This window comes from Nesoenas mayeri, assembly GCF_963082525.1.
Source record: "Nesoenas mayeri genome assembly, chromosome: 3".
Lineage (NCBI taxonomy): Eukaryota > Metazoa > Chordata > Aves > Columbiformes > Columbidae > Nesoenas > Nesoenas mayeri.
In genome coordinates, this window is record NC_137544.1 from 21,898,761 (window position 1) to 21,914,650 (window position 15,890).

The 15,890-nt window shown below is 36.8% G+C and overlaps 1 protein-coding gene across 1 annotated transcript in view; it reads left to right on the plus strand.

The window, feature by feature from the left end:
- DLGAP2 (DLG associated protein 2) overlaps positions 1-15,890 on the plus strand; it is a gene marked incomplete at its 3' end in the record, with an annotated part of 379,588 nt that overhangs the window by 135,364 nt on the left and 228,334 nt on the right. Inside the window, exon 2 of the mRNA XM_080342897.1 lies at positions 12,828-12,860. The remainder of the gene's footprint in view (positions 1-12,827; positions 12,861-15,890) is intronic.

Here is a 15,890-nt window from a genome sequence, read left to right on the forward strand (position 1 = left end):
TAGAGAAAACCTTGTGTACCTTCAGAACATGGAGAGATAAAATATGTGTAGGAATGTTTTATGAATATTCTTGAAGTATTCAGATCCCTCCAGGTAGTTTAGATGTTAAATGTATTTTTGTTTTGCAATAATAAAACTAGGCTAGAAAACTTATTCCATGAACCTTCAGGTGAGCCATAGCACTGACAAGTATAACAAATATATTCATTTTATTCCTAGTGCCTCATAGATTAGTTCATGAAGATCATATGGTTGGTTATTGAAGGGGCCTGAAATATTAAAGAATTATATATATTGGGAAACTTGTTTATGTTCAGACCCCATCTTAGCCAATATTATGCTTTACTGGCTTTCAACCACATCTGAGGTGCAATAGTTTTTGAAGTCAAACAGTATTTGTCTAATTACATCATCCGATAACTGAAATATTTTAAATACATAAACATAGATAAATAGAGCTGAATAATATGGTAAATCATGGGGGTTTCATTTGGTTTGATTTTTTCTTTAAGGATGAAGTATTAAATCTGACAGAAAGCTACTTTAACACCTGCAGATGTCTGTTTTCCATTGACTAGTAATTCAGTGGTGTTTCTGTGATTAAGAGAATTTAGCTTTATAAACTAGTCGTTTATGGTATTTGTTTATAATTAACTTGTGTATAATTATTTATCATTTTATGGTTGAAAGCTGGATCGTAACTTTTTCGTTACTTGTCTCTTGTAAGTAAAACAATATTATTTCCTTGTTAATAATAATGTCTTTAGTTTCTAATTTTCAGGAATTTACTCCTTAGTTACACCTTATAAATAATTTGATGGAAACCACTAAAATCATGGAAATCACAGGATGTGCATGTTTATAATCTCTAAATTCACGCCCATTCCTGCAGATATAACCTCACTTAGGTGACCAGGGCTCAGTCAGCAGAGTGTACTAGGGTTATCTAAAAGAAAAGGCTGCATTAACAACAAACTTATGATTGATCAAATTTTCTCCCATTTAGATATTCAGGCAGAAAAACTGAGCATGGCAGTTTCCTGGCATAGCCTTTGAACACTGCATCATAAAGAGAAGCTGTTCAATTAATCTGTGATTTTTCATTTTTTTATACAAACTCTATATCTTGTTAGGAAGTAGAAAAAAATTTTCATTATTCTGAGATTGAAAGAAGCAGTTACAGTAGAAATTTTATTTAATGGATTTGGAAGAAAAAAGGTAGTTCTGAAGAACAGAGATAAACAAATTTTGATTTAAACTTAGTTGACTAATCTGAGAAATTACAGGCAGTTAACATGACTAGTGTCTTTTCTGGACTCCTACTTTATTACTAGATTGAAGGTGATGTGTAATTATAGAACTTCATCTTATGTTTGACACAACAAAACACTTAATTTCCAAAAGTCAATAACATTCAGATGGGGCTGGCAACAGTATCCTGCCCTTGGGCTAGACTGGTCAATGTAAGTTTACTCCAATGATGGTAATGCCAGTAATTTGTACTTAATTAGCTGAGTATACTATACATTAATTTAATCTTGAGAGTTTTATGAGGGTTTTAATATGTTAATAACAACGTCTGAAATACTTGCAAGCCTTGTGCTTATTTTAGTGGTGTTCAAGAATCAGACAAAAGCATCCCATATGAGCTTTGGGGGTTTGCACTTCAGGTCCCCTGAAGTTTCTAAGCAACGCATAGTAATCCGTGATACTCAGAAGTTACAAATGTGGCATAGTACGTGTTAATAATTTTTATTTTGACCTTAGGGCTCCTTTTGGTGATTGTGGTCTGGACTCCTAATACTGCAGATCTGGACTTCTTGTAGCTAACTATTAAAGAAATCACCAGACCATTGCGAAAATATAAAAGAAGTGAAGGTCAGAGAAGTGACAGGGAATGCGAGCTTGCTGCAGTAACCTAAATGGTGAGGTCGGCTAAAGAGGTGTACATTGCTGTGTACATGATGTAGTGAAGAAAGAAAAGGCACTCAGATGGTTGTAAAGAAACAGTAAATTTAAATCTGCTGTTTCAACTTTGCTTTTGTGTGTTTAAGGTTGAATTTCTCAGTGATTCTGCAAAAAGATCAGTCTGTTTTTCAGTCATTGAATTCCATATATCATTTTTATCTTCATGAAATAATTTTTACTCTCAACTCCTATTTTTTATTGCAATTTTACATCTTTTTTGTGAAATGAAGTTGTGTACACATACTCAGGCACGTTGCAAGAAGAGCCAGAGGCCATGAATGCATTGCAAAGAGCAAGTTTTATTTTAGTTACCTCTCTGCTGGGGGATCTCCGAAGCCACACCTGAGCTCCCAGGCAGAGGTGACACAGGCAGGGACGCAGGCTCTGGTCAGTTCAGCCCTAGTAGAAGATCACTGGGCCTGCTGAGCTCGCGTGTATTTCAAGGCTTCAGGCAGGGGCAGCCTCCCGCTCTTTCTCACAACAAAGCAGGAATCTCAGACATAGTGATAAGGTGCCTAGAGTTTCTCACAGGCCTATGTTATCTAACACAGAGGTTCTACTCATCAAGCACGCAAGGTCAGTAAAACAATTAGTGTGATGTGTGTGCTTTTTCTACAGACAGCTGCAAGTCACTTGAGCGTATTTACATTTAACTAATCTCCTCACCAAATCTTCTGCTATATCCCCATACAGAAGTATCTACAGTTCTGATTGATGTTTGTTTAGTTGGAACTGGAATTTTGGATTATTATGTTTCTGAATACTGATAAGGAATGTTCACTATGGAAAACTTTGTGCATAAAAATGTTTCCAGATGTGCCCAATTTTGCATTTTGTTCCAGCACAGGGTCTTTGTACAAGTATGGATCCTCACTTCATCAGAACAAGTCAGGAGCTTGAAGTTTGCAGTTATTTTACAAAAAAAAAGGCAGACTTTTTTTTTTTTTTTCTGTTTAACTCACGGGAAAGTTACTATTATCCAAATAAATTTTTATTTTCTATTGTAAAGGTTAAAATTAAGCACTCTTGTTATTTTGAGCTTTGATCTGAGTCCTGCAATGAACTCTTTGTGCCTTTGTAATAGTTATGACAGTGGTCACATTTGTATATCTAGTGAGATGGAAGTGTTCGAACTCATTAACAGAGCAGACTTTTTTTTTCCTGAGAATGTTCAAGATGGAAAGGGAAGCATATTTTTTGTCAGTTCACTTCTAAATTTTTCCAGATTAGGTTTATTAACACTTATTTGTTTGGCAGCAAGTGCTATATGGCGTAAATAGATTTTTGTTTATTTTTTTAAAAGCAAGTTTAATGTCACGTTAGATTTATATTTCTTGTCTATTTGTTCACTCCCTCCTGAAGGCAGCATTTCTGATGGGGAGCAGAGACTGTATGGAAGCTCTTCTCATAAGATTTGCAAATATATCTGGAAATGTCATTAGATCCCAAAAGTCGTTATAGACTGATCAAGACAGAAATCCTTACAGAGAACACCCCAGTGCTCTTGTAAAAAAACCTTGGTCACTCCATCCCGTATTAAGGAAGCAATCCATAGTGGATTCCTTCTCAGGAATATACAAAAGGCTCATACAACAGATCAGTGCTTGAGCTACGGTCTCTAGCTGTTGGGAAACATTGCCTGTCACAACAGAGCTTGCTGCTGTAACCTCCTCGAGTAGCCACTTGGCATCTGAGATCACTACATACTTGAGACTGGACCAGTTCAGAGCTTTAGCTGGATGTCATAGCCCTTTTTGTGTGAGAGCCCTTTCATCAGGATCTCAGAAGTGTGTCTGCAGCAGTGGAGGCTGACTGCACACTGGGCTGCATCCGCACAGCTGGGAGGTTGAAGGGAGTTGTTATTCCCCTCTTTTTTGGCACTTCAGATGCTGCAGTTGGAGTAGTGCCCAGTTCTAGCCCTTACTGCACCCCAGTATGAGAAAGATATAGACAAATTGGAGCGTGTCCAGAAATGGATAGGGTACTGGAGCATATGATGCACAAGGAGACACTGAAGAGACCTGGATTGCTCAGCCTGAAGAGGAAACTAAGAGAACAGAGCTGATTGCTGTCCTCAGCTGCTTAATGGGTCATTACAGCCAGATGGAGCCAAACTCTTAATGGACATGCACAGTGAAAGGGCAAGAGGGAATAGATAGATGTTGCAGCAAGGGAAATTTCAATTAGGCACAAGAAAAAAACTCTTCATAATGAGGGTGCTCAAACACTGGAACAGCTGCCCAGAGCGACTGTTCATTCTCCTTCCTGGTGTATTCTCAAAACTTGAGTGGGCAAGGCCCTGAGAAGCCTAAAGTCGCTTTGATGTTGGTAATGCTCGGAATTGAGGGATAAATTCTAATGACCTCAGGATGTCTCTTCAAACCCGTACTGTTCTAAGTTGATATACATTACTGACTTTACGTGACAGACGTCATTCAACAGTCTTGCCCAGATGTGGATACATCTTGGACTTGATCTCTTACTTTTTCCAATGGTGTCGTCATTTTTTTATACACCCTTTGTATTTCAAATTAGCTCCTTAAATCTATTTGTCAAGTCAACTCCCCACTCCATTTAAATGCTTTTGAAATCTGATTCTTATATGAGAGAAAATGAGAAGAAAGGAGTGAAAAATCAGTTTAACCTTCAGAGTACCAGAGTATCAGCCTATGTGATCTACTCTAGAACTGTGCAGTCCCATTCCATATTTTTTGTCATCCATCTAGCTGGTTCTTTGCCATATCGTGCTCAATTTGGATTTGTACCATTTTTACTTGTCGTTATGAGGCTCTGAGAATATTGGTGAAAACTCTTAAAATGAGCAAAGTGAAATAAGAAAGACAGAAAGTAGAGAAATGGTGATAAATAGACTGGCTAGTTTTGCATTGTGCTGTTGAGATTTGTCCCTGAGTCTGCCTGAACTCCAGTGACACTTGCATTGGCTCCAGAGGGGTTTTGGAGCCAGCCTCTGGTGCAGACTGTCTTCAGTTTTGTATTTCACAGCACTCTTACAGGTCCTCGCTCTCGCAATTTTTTATCACCAGACTTAAACTCCTTGGTGTTTTTTGTAAAGATACAAAAATGTGATTGGGGGTGGTAAGTTTCTTTCCCTTGATTGTGAAGAATATGACTCACTTTAACCTTTGAATGTCAAATACTAGAAAACTAGCATAAAAATGAGGATAAAACCTTGTAGATTCACTCTTTATAAACATATCATCTGGTCATTTTTGAGCTCATTTGGGATATTTGGACTCTTCATTTTTATACAGTACATTTGAAATGTGTATCAGAAGGGTGCTAAAGCACGTTCATTTTATTACTGTGTTTATGACTACTCCTCTGAAAAGGAAGTATTTGTGTTCAGATCATCAAGAGAAACATTAGCTTTCTTTTTCTTTCTTGCTTGCTTTTCATTGATGCAGTTATTTTTGTTTTCCTATGAAAATATTTGATTGTCTAGTCTTATAATTCTTTTCTGAAATCGCTTTTGGCTTGGTTGATGCACATGTACTGTGTAAACTCCATACGGAGAAGAATCTGATGCTTAAGTACTGTGAATAAGTTCTGGCATTACTTTGAGCATGAACCTTATATTCTTATCTAGGGAAAATAATGGTCTCTTAGTGGTTACTTTATGCGTTTGGTTGGATGTCAGTTCATTTGCTCAAAAGGATACTAAATTTGCTTCCAGGCTGGTTGATTTTCTTCTGCTTTAGGCTCATTCTATTTTAATAATGGTTATTCTGTAGTCTATTTTTATTTAAAGTTCTTTCAGTATCTGCCCTTCTCAGGGCTGAGCATTCCCCTTGCTCTGTCTTTCCCAATATAGCACAGCTTCTAGTCTCTCACAGGCAGCTGGTTTTTCTATTGTATTTTTCCTATTCTATAAAACTCTAGTAGATATTTGTTTTTCCTAACCCCAAGACCTGATCCTTGGCAGTGAAAGACCCTTTGTTTCGAATACCCCAGTTGAAAGGAAAGATTCAACAAAGTTGAAATTGCAAACACGAGGGAATCTCATCTTGAGAGCGGTCATCCAGTAGGTGCTGAGCAGTGAGAGGCAGGCAGGAAAGCCAGCTCTTATACTCAGCAAGAAGTGTGCTTCTAGAAGTAGTTCCGGAGGGATTAAGTAAATGTATTGACTCTATCCACAACAGTTCTAAGCAATTGTTGTTATTACCTTTTTCAGTACATTCTGCATGATGAAGTGACTGCTGGTAGTTATTTTTATGTGTAAACACTATTGTTCAGGAGAAGAAAAAGGTTTCAAGATAGGCATATAGATATATATGCACACAACTAAATGTCTCGGTATATATATATGTGTGTAAATTCAAACTATTTTTGTTTATTTGTTTTATGACTGTTCATGGAAATGAGCCCAATAATGTCTGAGTCTGAGCATAGTTGCTTTCCCTTCCTGCTGTACCATTTGTCAGCACTCAAAATGCTGTAAAATACAGTGTTTTGTTGTAGTGTCATTTTGATTATTTTTGGCACTTCATAGTTTCAAACAAAAAGTGGTAAGAAGCACCCAGAATGCCTTGTGGATTTTCCTTGGTTTACATGGCTTACGTGGACAGGGCTCTTACTGCAAAGGCAGACCAGCAAAGTATCCTTGACTTATGTCATTCTTATGGTGGCGACTGCTCAAGGTACCTCTAGAGATGAAATCACATTTGAGTCAAGAAAATAGCGCTGCCCAAAATTAGGCCAATGGCATAGAAATATAAAAAGGGTGTTACAGTGTAAATATTCTGCTCTACCTGGAAGTTAAAGCATTCATGTAGTATTCTGTATTCAGTGTGGGACACAGAACTTTAAAATATGGCTAAGTTGCGAGGACTCTAGGGAAGAACAGCAAAGATGAGATGAGTATTAGCAACCATGACTGTGAAGAAAAAATGAAGGCTTAGAAAAGAGAAAAAAAAAAGGAACGTGAAGGAAACAATAAATAACTGAATTAGATATTATTGTTTTTTCCAAAGTGCATTAGAAATTTTATTCTCTACCTGCAAAGTCAAAAGCAATGCCTGTTTGAACTATAGAGGAAAAATCTATCCAACTGCAAAGACAATTTAGCAACAGAGTTAATTTACATGAACAGGGTTGTATTTGCTGTCATCAGAGGTCTTAGACAACATGTTAGAAAAAAATTCTGTAGTTAAATCTTGAAAGTGCTTTGCAGAAGAAAACACTAGTTGGTTTTTGTAGGTGTCACTCAATGCTTTCCCTACATGGGTGACTGACCACAGAGCGGGAGCTCTCCACAGGATTTGCTCTGGCATCGGTGCGGAACAAAGAGGTGATTGTGAATGGAGTTTATCCTATAGGTCTGTCACATCAATGCTTCAGCTGATGGTATTGTGCAATGGTGAGATATCAACAGGAGGAAAAAGCTATCAATGAAGACAAAAAATGTAAGAGAAAAAAATTGACATGAAAAGAGAGGCTGGAAAATATAGTTCATAGTGCAGTCAGCTTTTATTTGCACGATTATAGCCATGTTTAGATACAAATATTGGCTTAAAATCCTGAAAATGATTAGAAGTCTCACAGTTTAGCCTTACATTATACCTTGCTTTTCAGCTGCACTAAATTCCAATATAATGCATGGCTACTTTAAGTCTCTTTAAGTGTCATAGAGTTCCATTTCACCCACCCTAGTAAAATGTTGTAAAGAGACATTGATGAAACAGTGTCAGAAACAGTTGCATTTCTTGCCACTGGAACCAAAATCTAAAGCACTGTCTGCTAAATTACCTAATTGGAACTTGATCAATTTTTTCATTGCTTTTTAAATTATTATTATTATTTTGTATAAATGGAAGGAAAAAGAAAACAAACTGAGAATTATTTCCTGTGAAGCCAACCACATTTCCCTGTGAAACAAAAATAAAATCCAGTTTTCTTCTGATGCATCGAATTCTGAATTCAAATAGGCAGTGATATCCAGTAATTATATAACAGGGGTATCTTTTTTTGGCCACTCAGTAAACAGATTTAGACAGTAGTGGGAAAAAAAATAAAAGAAAAGTATAAGCAATAGCAAACATATATGCTTGCAATTAAAATTTGAAATAGTATAGAGGAGGGTGACAGCGAAGAATAGTTGCAAGGGTCTCTGGTAGCATCAGGTGAAAAGAGAGATAAAGATCTGTTATAGAAATGAAGTGGTATGTGGTATTATTCAAGGGGCAGTCAGAAGGGCTGACTGCATCCATTGTCTGAATGCGGTACTGCAGTGACAAGTTATCCTCAGCACTACTTTTCACCTTTGCATATTATTTCTTGTCACACTGTGACTTCCATTTATCTTGGTCAAAACTCATCCAGATTAGATTCCATAAGCTGGATAAACCCCTGCCGAGAGCATAGTGTAGTTAACTATTAAATATCATCCAGTATTTTCTTTAAACTGATTTAAAATACTTAATAATATTCTGTCATCTTACTCTTATTACATTATATAGCTTGCATGGATATTTTGAATTGTAATTCGTTCACAATGACTATTTTGCATTTTTCATCTGGCCCACATATTGTTTTCCTAATTGTAGCTTTTTACAGTAGATTTTATTGTACTTGCACCAACCATACAAGAAAAGTATATACAAAGCAAAGAAAAGTTAACATGTTTAGCAGGGTAATTTGTCTTCACTCTAAATTAAAATGGAATGTTGAACTCGGTTTTTGGAGAAAAAATGTTGGCATTTACATGTCTCGTTATGTTATATTATGTTTAGTTTTACTTATAATTTAGGTTAGATGAGAAAAACTATCAAAATAAAATAAATTTCTTATTATTTGAAGGGAAAAAAGTGCTTTGGTCTTCATGATAAATTTGTTTCTTCAAAAGATCCTTCTTATGACCTGTTTTGTCAGCAAGTTCCTGTATCTGGCAAGATTATTTCTGTTGGCTAGACAATTTCAAAATGATAGAGTGAGATTAATAATATAAATACAGGTTTTCCTTGTTCTATTGATTTATTGGGTCTCAGGTCTCTGAACACTTGCCCATCTTAGTCATTTTACTTTTGAGAGCAATGACAAGTTACTCACATGTAGGTTTGCAAGAACGAGCATCTTTGTTAAGTGCAGCTGTTTAGCAACATACTAAAAAGAAATATTATCTCCAGTGAAATTATCTTTATAATACTTTAGGTGAATCAGATATGTAGAGGCATAATCCATTACCAGGAAATGTGAGAAAGAGGGGATTAAGAAACACCCTTGTATGAAATGTGTTAATGGATCATGTCCCTGCTTCCATTCCATTACAACACACAGTAGCTTAAGCACTTCCACTTTAGACATAATTTCATCCCGCGTGGGCATACAAAATATATTTGTCTGAGGCTGAGATTTCATGATTCCCTTAAGCTGATGTAAGGGCTGGCCACTCCTGAAAAGAGGAGTCTCAGTCTGCCCGTGTTTGGCCATGTGTACCCTCTTCCCTTGTGGCATACGTTAGCACTGTTATAACTGGATCAGGGGATTAGTATTAATAAGACTTGATTTTATTAGTTCATTTTTTTCTGAAAGAACATGGATACCTAGCTGCATAGGGGTTTACAGACACTGTTCTCATTGCAAATAGGCAAACTGAGTATTGGGCTATGCCAGGATGAGTAGAATGAGGACCCTCTGGTGCTGGTGAGGCTGCCCCTGGAAGGTTGTGTTCAGTGTCTGGGGTTCCCAGATTCTTGAAGCGTAGGGGAAAAATTGGAGGGAGTCTAGCAAAGGGCCCTCTGGTCAGAATAGTTAAAGGAGGTGGCTTTATTTAATCCATTGAGGTGAGGATCCATAGCGGACTACAGCTATTTGAAGGAGAGTTATAGATGGGATGAAGCCAAAGTCTTTTGAGTGGTGCTGGGTGATATAACGAGGAAGAATGGCCACAAATTGCAGACTGAGAGATTCAGGTAGGACACTATAAGGCCGATGCATCGCTAGAGCAGGCTGCCCACTGAGGTTGTGGAATGTCCATCCTTGGTGGCTTTCAGGACTGGACTATCAAAGCCCCAGCTGAGCAGAACTTGTGTTGGCAACAGCCTTGCTCTCCATGGGAGGCTGAACTAGACAACCTCCAGAGATCACTTACAATGAACATTTCTCTCTTGCCGTAAATGTTCTTGTAAAGGTGTAGCCTAAGACCTCTTACAATACACACACACACAAAAAGCAAAAAAGAAAAAGAAAAAGAAAAAGGAGTGTGTAAGTTAAGATCGGTTTTAAGACATAGCTTCTCTGTAGGATTTTAGGATTTCTGTATAATGTAAACCTACAGATATTTGAGTGTGATGTATATGATGTATATGATTTCAGTTTTGGAAACTTAGGACATGCAGTCTCTCAACAATTACCATAGAATGTGTGGATCTACATAGACTTAATTATTTCTCTCTCACACATACAGAGGCTCTGTGGAAAACAGTGCTCCACACAACATCCCTATCATTGTTCACGTGTCTAGTAGAAGTGGTCTGGTTTTGTCGCTCGATCTGTATGTATCAAGCACAACAAAAAGTTTATCTAGTCGTTCCCCACAGCAGCAAACTGTGGTGGGGAAGTTCATAACCAGAGGCTTATTGGTGAATCATCCACATCCACCAGGTCTACTTCTCACCAGTGGAGAGGCAGTGCTGCCAGTTTGAAATGATCCCCAGGAGGGCATACACTGATGAATTAAAACAAATTCCCACCATGAACTCTCCCTAGGCATGCTGAGGTATGGGAAGAAACACCTGGCTTGCCCATAAATGTGAGACCTTAAACAAACACCTGAAAGAAGTCCAAAAAAGCAGTTGTCTGGCAGGGACAGTGCTGACACCTAGTTAGCTTTTGGACAACTCTCTGGCAATGGTCAGAGCTGCAAGCCTTATTTTGTGGTTAGACTGTCTACCCTGCCACAGATTTGCAATATTGGCACTAATTTATGTTGGTGAGGAAAAAAAGGAATGCTAATAATTTGTACTGTTGAGTGGGCACCTTTGGAAGGTGGTGTGTAGAGGTGCAAAAAGTGCCAGGCAGGCTCTTTGGATTGTAACAAACAGCGAAGCAGTTGTTAGCAGGACACAGAGGATCAGCAAAAAGTCAGAAGTTCAGAAACCAAGTCTCAGCTTGTTCTTCCTTGTCAATCAGGATAATAAACTGCACACAGACAGGCAGCCCCTCTCAGTAAAACCTCAGAAAGTCTTTGAATTAAAAGTGAAAAAAAGATCTGAGCTGCACCCTCTGCATCACTTCAGACTGTGGCAAGTGCGTTTTTCATCCAGCAGTGAAAGAAACAGGCCTGTGTTATCCGAGGCTGGGCTTTTCATGCTTTGCACTGGGGGATTCTCAAGCTGGCTGTTGGGGTGATGTTTGCAGTTTGTCAAATCTGCTGGGGGCACTAGTGGGTCTGTCAACAGATGGTTCAACTACATGGTTCGTGGTGCTGAACTGCATCAAAATTAATTCCCCCTTATCATACAACTTTATGCTGTTTTAAATGTTGTGATCCACCTATCAGCAGCAGAGTTGCCTGGATGAACGTAATTTTTTCTCATTCCTTTCCCTCGTGCATGCTACAATCTCTAGCAGTAGTAAAAAAAGAATAAAAAAAAAAAAATTAAAAAACGTAAAATATATGGAAGGTGTAGGTTCAAGTACCATTACAACAGGGGGTTACTGTGAGATAGTCTCTTATCTCTCTGGAGAAAGTACTTCTAAATAACTGGCAATGTCACAGTGGCACTATAAAGGCCAATCTACTCAGTGTATGTGTTTCATATTCAATGTTTCTGCCTTTTTTTGCCTTTGAGTCAAGATTACACCTGAAGTCCAATCTCCTATTTGCCATTCAAGGCCAGAGATAATTTCACCAAGCTTTTGATTTTGATTTGTATATAACCAGGCACATCAAACTGCTTTTTGTACTTAATTTATATAAAATATATATACATGTGCACATGTGTGTGCCTGCATATTTTGTAGAGACGTGTTTTTTCAGCTGAGTGTTAAAATGGAGATCTCAGAGATTTGTGATTTAAAATATTCTGTGCTGTCTTGTTCTAGCAGGATTTTTTTCCAGTATATCAGAGTTATCTGCCAACTTGATTACATTACCTGTGATTTCAATTGATTCTGGTATTTTAATTCTAAACAACAGCTTTGTTCTACAACTTGATACTAACACCTGAGGCAGCTCAACCTCGAGGGATACTTTAAAATATTTCCTCCATGTGGTTATATATTTATGCATTATGTAAAATAGTTTTTAGGACAGCTAACTTCCAAATAGTGGTGTGTGAATAAAATAGTAATTGGACATTTAGAGGCTGTCTGTTTGTAATGGTGGAGTTTTATTTCCTTAATTTCTATACTTGAGTATTTTGCAGAGTATAACTGCACATTTACATTGACTATTTGACTTATTCCTCTTGCTTGGGAGGGCTTGGAGGTCTTTTATAAGAAATATTCTAACTCTGTCACTATTACTATTTCTTGCCCCCAATAATAAAATATTAGGAAGTTTAAACTTTTTATTTGAGTGACTGTGGTCACTGCAGTATTGTACCTCTACAAATTAAAAAAAACCAAACCAGCAAACATATAGCAGCAGAAAGCCCTGCTACATGGATGCATTCAGCTGGAGTCTCTGAAGGTGATAGTTCTATGAATGTAACTAGACATTTATATTGTTCTATTTTCAAATTTTTTGAAACTTATTTTGCAGCTGTTAAAAAACAGGTGCTGAAAATAAAATTGCATTTTTCATGCTAAATTGAGTTCTATAAGTTTTGTTATATTTGGATGCAATTATGACTGATCATAAAATAAAGAAATTACAATTTATCTCTTTTTCTTTGCAGAGTCACAGTGTACACTCTGTGGGGAGCCTGAAGGTGAGCATGTTTTCCTACTAAATTTTTCAAAGCAGCTAGAGGTGAACACTTGGCTCAAATGATACACATGTAGAATAGATTGGAAATGGTATCCAAATGATGAGAAGCAAAGAAAGACATTCTACTCTACGTTAGATACCAAAAATGAATTGAATTAAGCTGAGTAAAGCACAGTACATGCTCCAGGCAGGAAATATCTTAAAGGACAAATATTCCATTAGAGCAAAAATGGAAATATTTACTTCTTATTCTTTTGCGTGTTTGTTGAACTAATTTGGGGTAAGAGAGGGTGTGAAGTGACATCTAAGGATTTAGGGGATGGAAAAAAAAGAGATTGGATATAAAAGAGAAATGAGAAAATGCTTTTTATATTTGATAATACATTTACAGTGGACTGTGAGAGGCTAACACTTTTTAACAGATGAAGTGAATAAATATTGCTTCTCAAATAAAGATAATTAAATAACTGTTATGTAGTGCAAATATATGCCCATGTGGAGGTGTTTGGTGGTTTGTTTTGTTTGGGTTTTTTCCAAGTGACTAATTAAATACCAAGGTGAGACCCACAATTTACCTAAATGAATGCTAAAGTAATGAGATTGTAATTTTTAAAGTAAGCCATTATTCAGAAAAATCACTCTAATTTATTTATTTGTTAACATTGGTGCTGTTTTAAAGAAAATGTCAAAAAAAAAGCTGACCTTAGTTTCAAATCAACCATCTGGAGTCTTTCTAAGAAACATAGTCTGAAATAGCAAATGTAAGTGCTGGAGCAAAATATATTAATTAAAAAATAAAATTATAGATTCTAGGCTGTTCCCAAAGACATTCAGCTGTATGTCTTGAGCAGTTTCTGAAAAACTATATAAACTTGTAATGTTCTATAAATTTAGGAGGGAGAAGTTACTAAGAGGTGAAGACTGGAAGTTAACGTCTTTGAGACCTTGCAACAAATGAAATAACTCAGTAAATTAAACACTGATTATCTGCTTCCCCTTTGTTATCCTCTGACAAATAATTGTTTTAGAGATTTGTTTTGACTTTGCATTCCTTTAATAAATAGTCAGTTCTTGATTTGTTCATTTTTTTTGTCCCTTATTTGATAAATTTATAATAGCACAGATGATACACATATGAAAAGGAAAAGTAAGACAGGTGTTTGTTTGCCTTTCATGAGACATTCCTTTCATTATAAGGTTGTCCAACTTTAAAGTTATTCATTGGATTAGTTCTGTTTTATTACATGTTATGCCTGCTTTTTAACAATAATTCTCCTTTCTTTTCATTACTGCTCTTTCATACCTATTCAGCTTTGCAAATTTTAATAAATGCACATGGACTTTGTAAAAAGGGAATTCCAAAAAAAATTGGTAATAAAAATGTTTAACATTTATCTGACTAAGAACCCACGATCAAAAGATAATTATATGTATTGCTGTAGGAACAGTCCTCAAGAACATAGTGTTCCGTTCTCAGCTGAGTAGAAATGAACTTTCCCAGGAGTGAATGTCTCCCGGATCACTATACTCTCCCCTCAAATACAGTATTACTGGAATTATAATTATCAATGCTCTGCCTTAATTTTAAAAATATTGGCATTAATGACAGCTTAGATTAGTGACAAGGTTTATAATCTTATGTTTTTTCCATGCCAGGTTAGCACAATTTCTTATCTAACACTGAACATTCACGTAAATTTTATACATCATTTTGTGATGAATTTGCTCAATAGCTATGACTTCAGTTTTCAGAAGGCCATTCTAAAAGAATCTTTGTTGTCTAAATCAGAAACAAAAAAACCCAACAATTCAAACCTCAGAAAATATACGTTCTCTCTGGAACATTCTACAAATTTTGCTATGGCATCATAGTAAACTAATTGTGTTACTTAGAAAACTAGGGAATAACTAAAATATCAAGTGTTTGAAATGTTTTAATTGGAATTTCTGACTTTCCTCTGTAGCCTTCTTCAGAAATTTAAGATATTTTGTGACTTGTAGTTTGATTTTTTTAGTATCTGAGGCTAATTCAAAGAATATCACTTAATGGTAGATACCATTGGCATCCAGGTTCCTTTTTTCCTCCTCCTTTTCAGAAAAAAATCAAAATTCACTGAGTACATTAATGTATGCTGGTATATTAAGATAAACTTTCAAAATTGTAGTGGTAAGGAGAGACTCGTTCATGAAATAGTAGATGTGGAGAAATCTCTCGGACTTGGGAGAGAGGAAGACAAGGCTTTACTTTTTACCACTTCTGAGTTCCTCTGAAGCTGTTTATGCCATTTATTGAAAAACCTGCAGGCAGGTAGCGGTGAGTTTCTGAACAATATGTATTTTCTGTAAGCCAGGTGGCAGAGTGCAAGTGTATTGCAAGCTACAAAATCTGATTGTCTAGTTGTTCAACTACGGTCCTCACTGTTCTTGTGGTTTGTCCTTTCTCTAACCATCACTCCCTTTTCAAAATCAGCAGTTTGGTGCTGGATTACCAGTGTGTCCAAGTGTAATAGGAGATGACTGTAAAGCAGAGCTCTTTGCTGAGGGCACTTGGCAAAGTGTTCAGCTGCTAGTGCTGCACTTCAGGAAGCAAGTGCATTTACCTGCATACGCCTTGTTACACAGATGGGGGACAGTGTGGGTGCGTGTTTTATAGAGAGAAAAGTATCACATATGGGAGTGAGATATAAATTACCAGAATACACATTTCACATTTCAGTGTTTCACCTGTGAAATATGTGGATCCATAGATAAATGTGTGTCATGTGTCCTCCTTTGCAGCCCATCTAAAGACAATGAGTTGGACAAAACGGAGGTCTCTGTTCAAGCATCAGTCTTTTGTATGAGCTGCACAGGCTTATGTGTTCTCTTTCAAAAATTATTAGTTTACTCTGTGTTGTTGACGAGCATGTCAGCTACTATTCCTGTCACTGTGGGATGTCTGAAGACCAGGAGGCCTATTTTATACTGAGAGGAAACTAAAGTTGTAGAAGGCAGAGCTAGTGGTCTAATAAATCCTATTAATAAATCTACT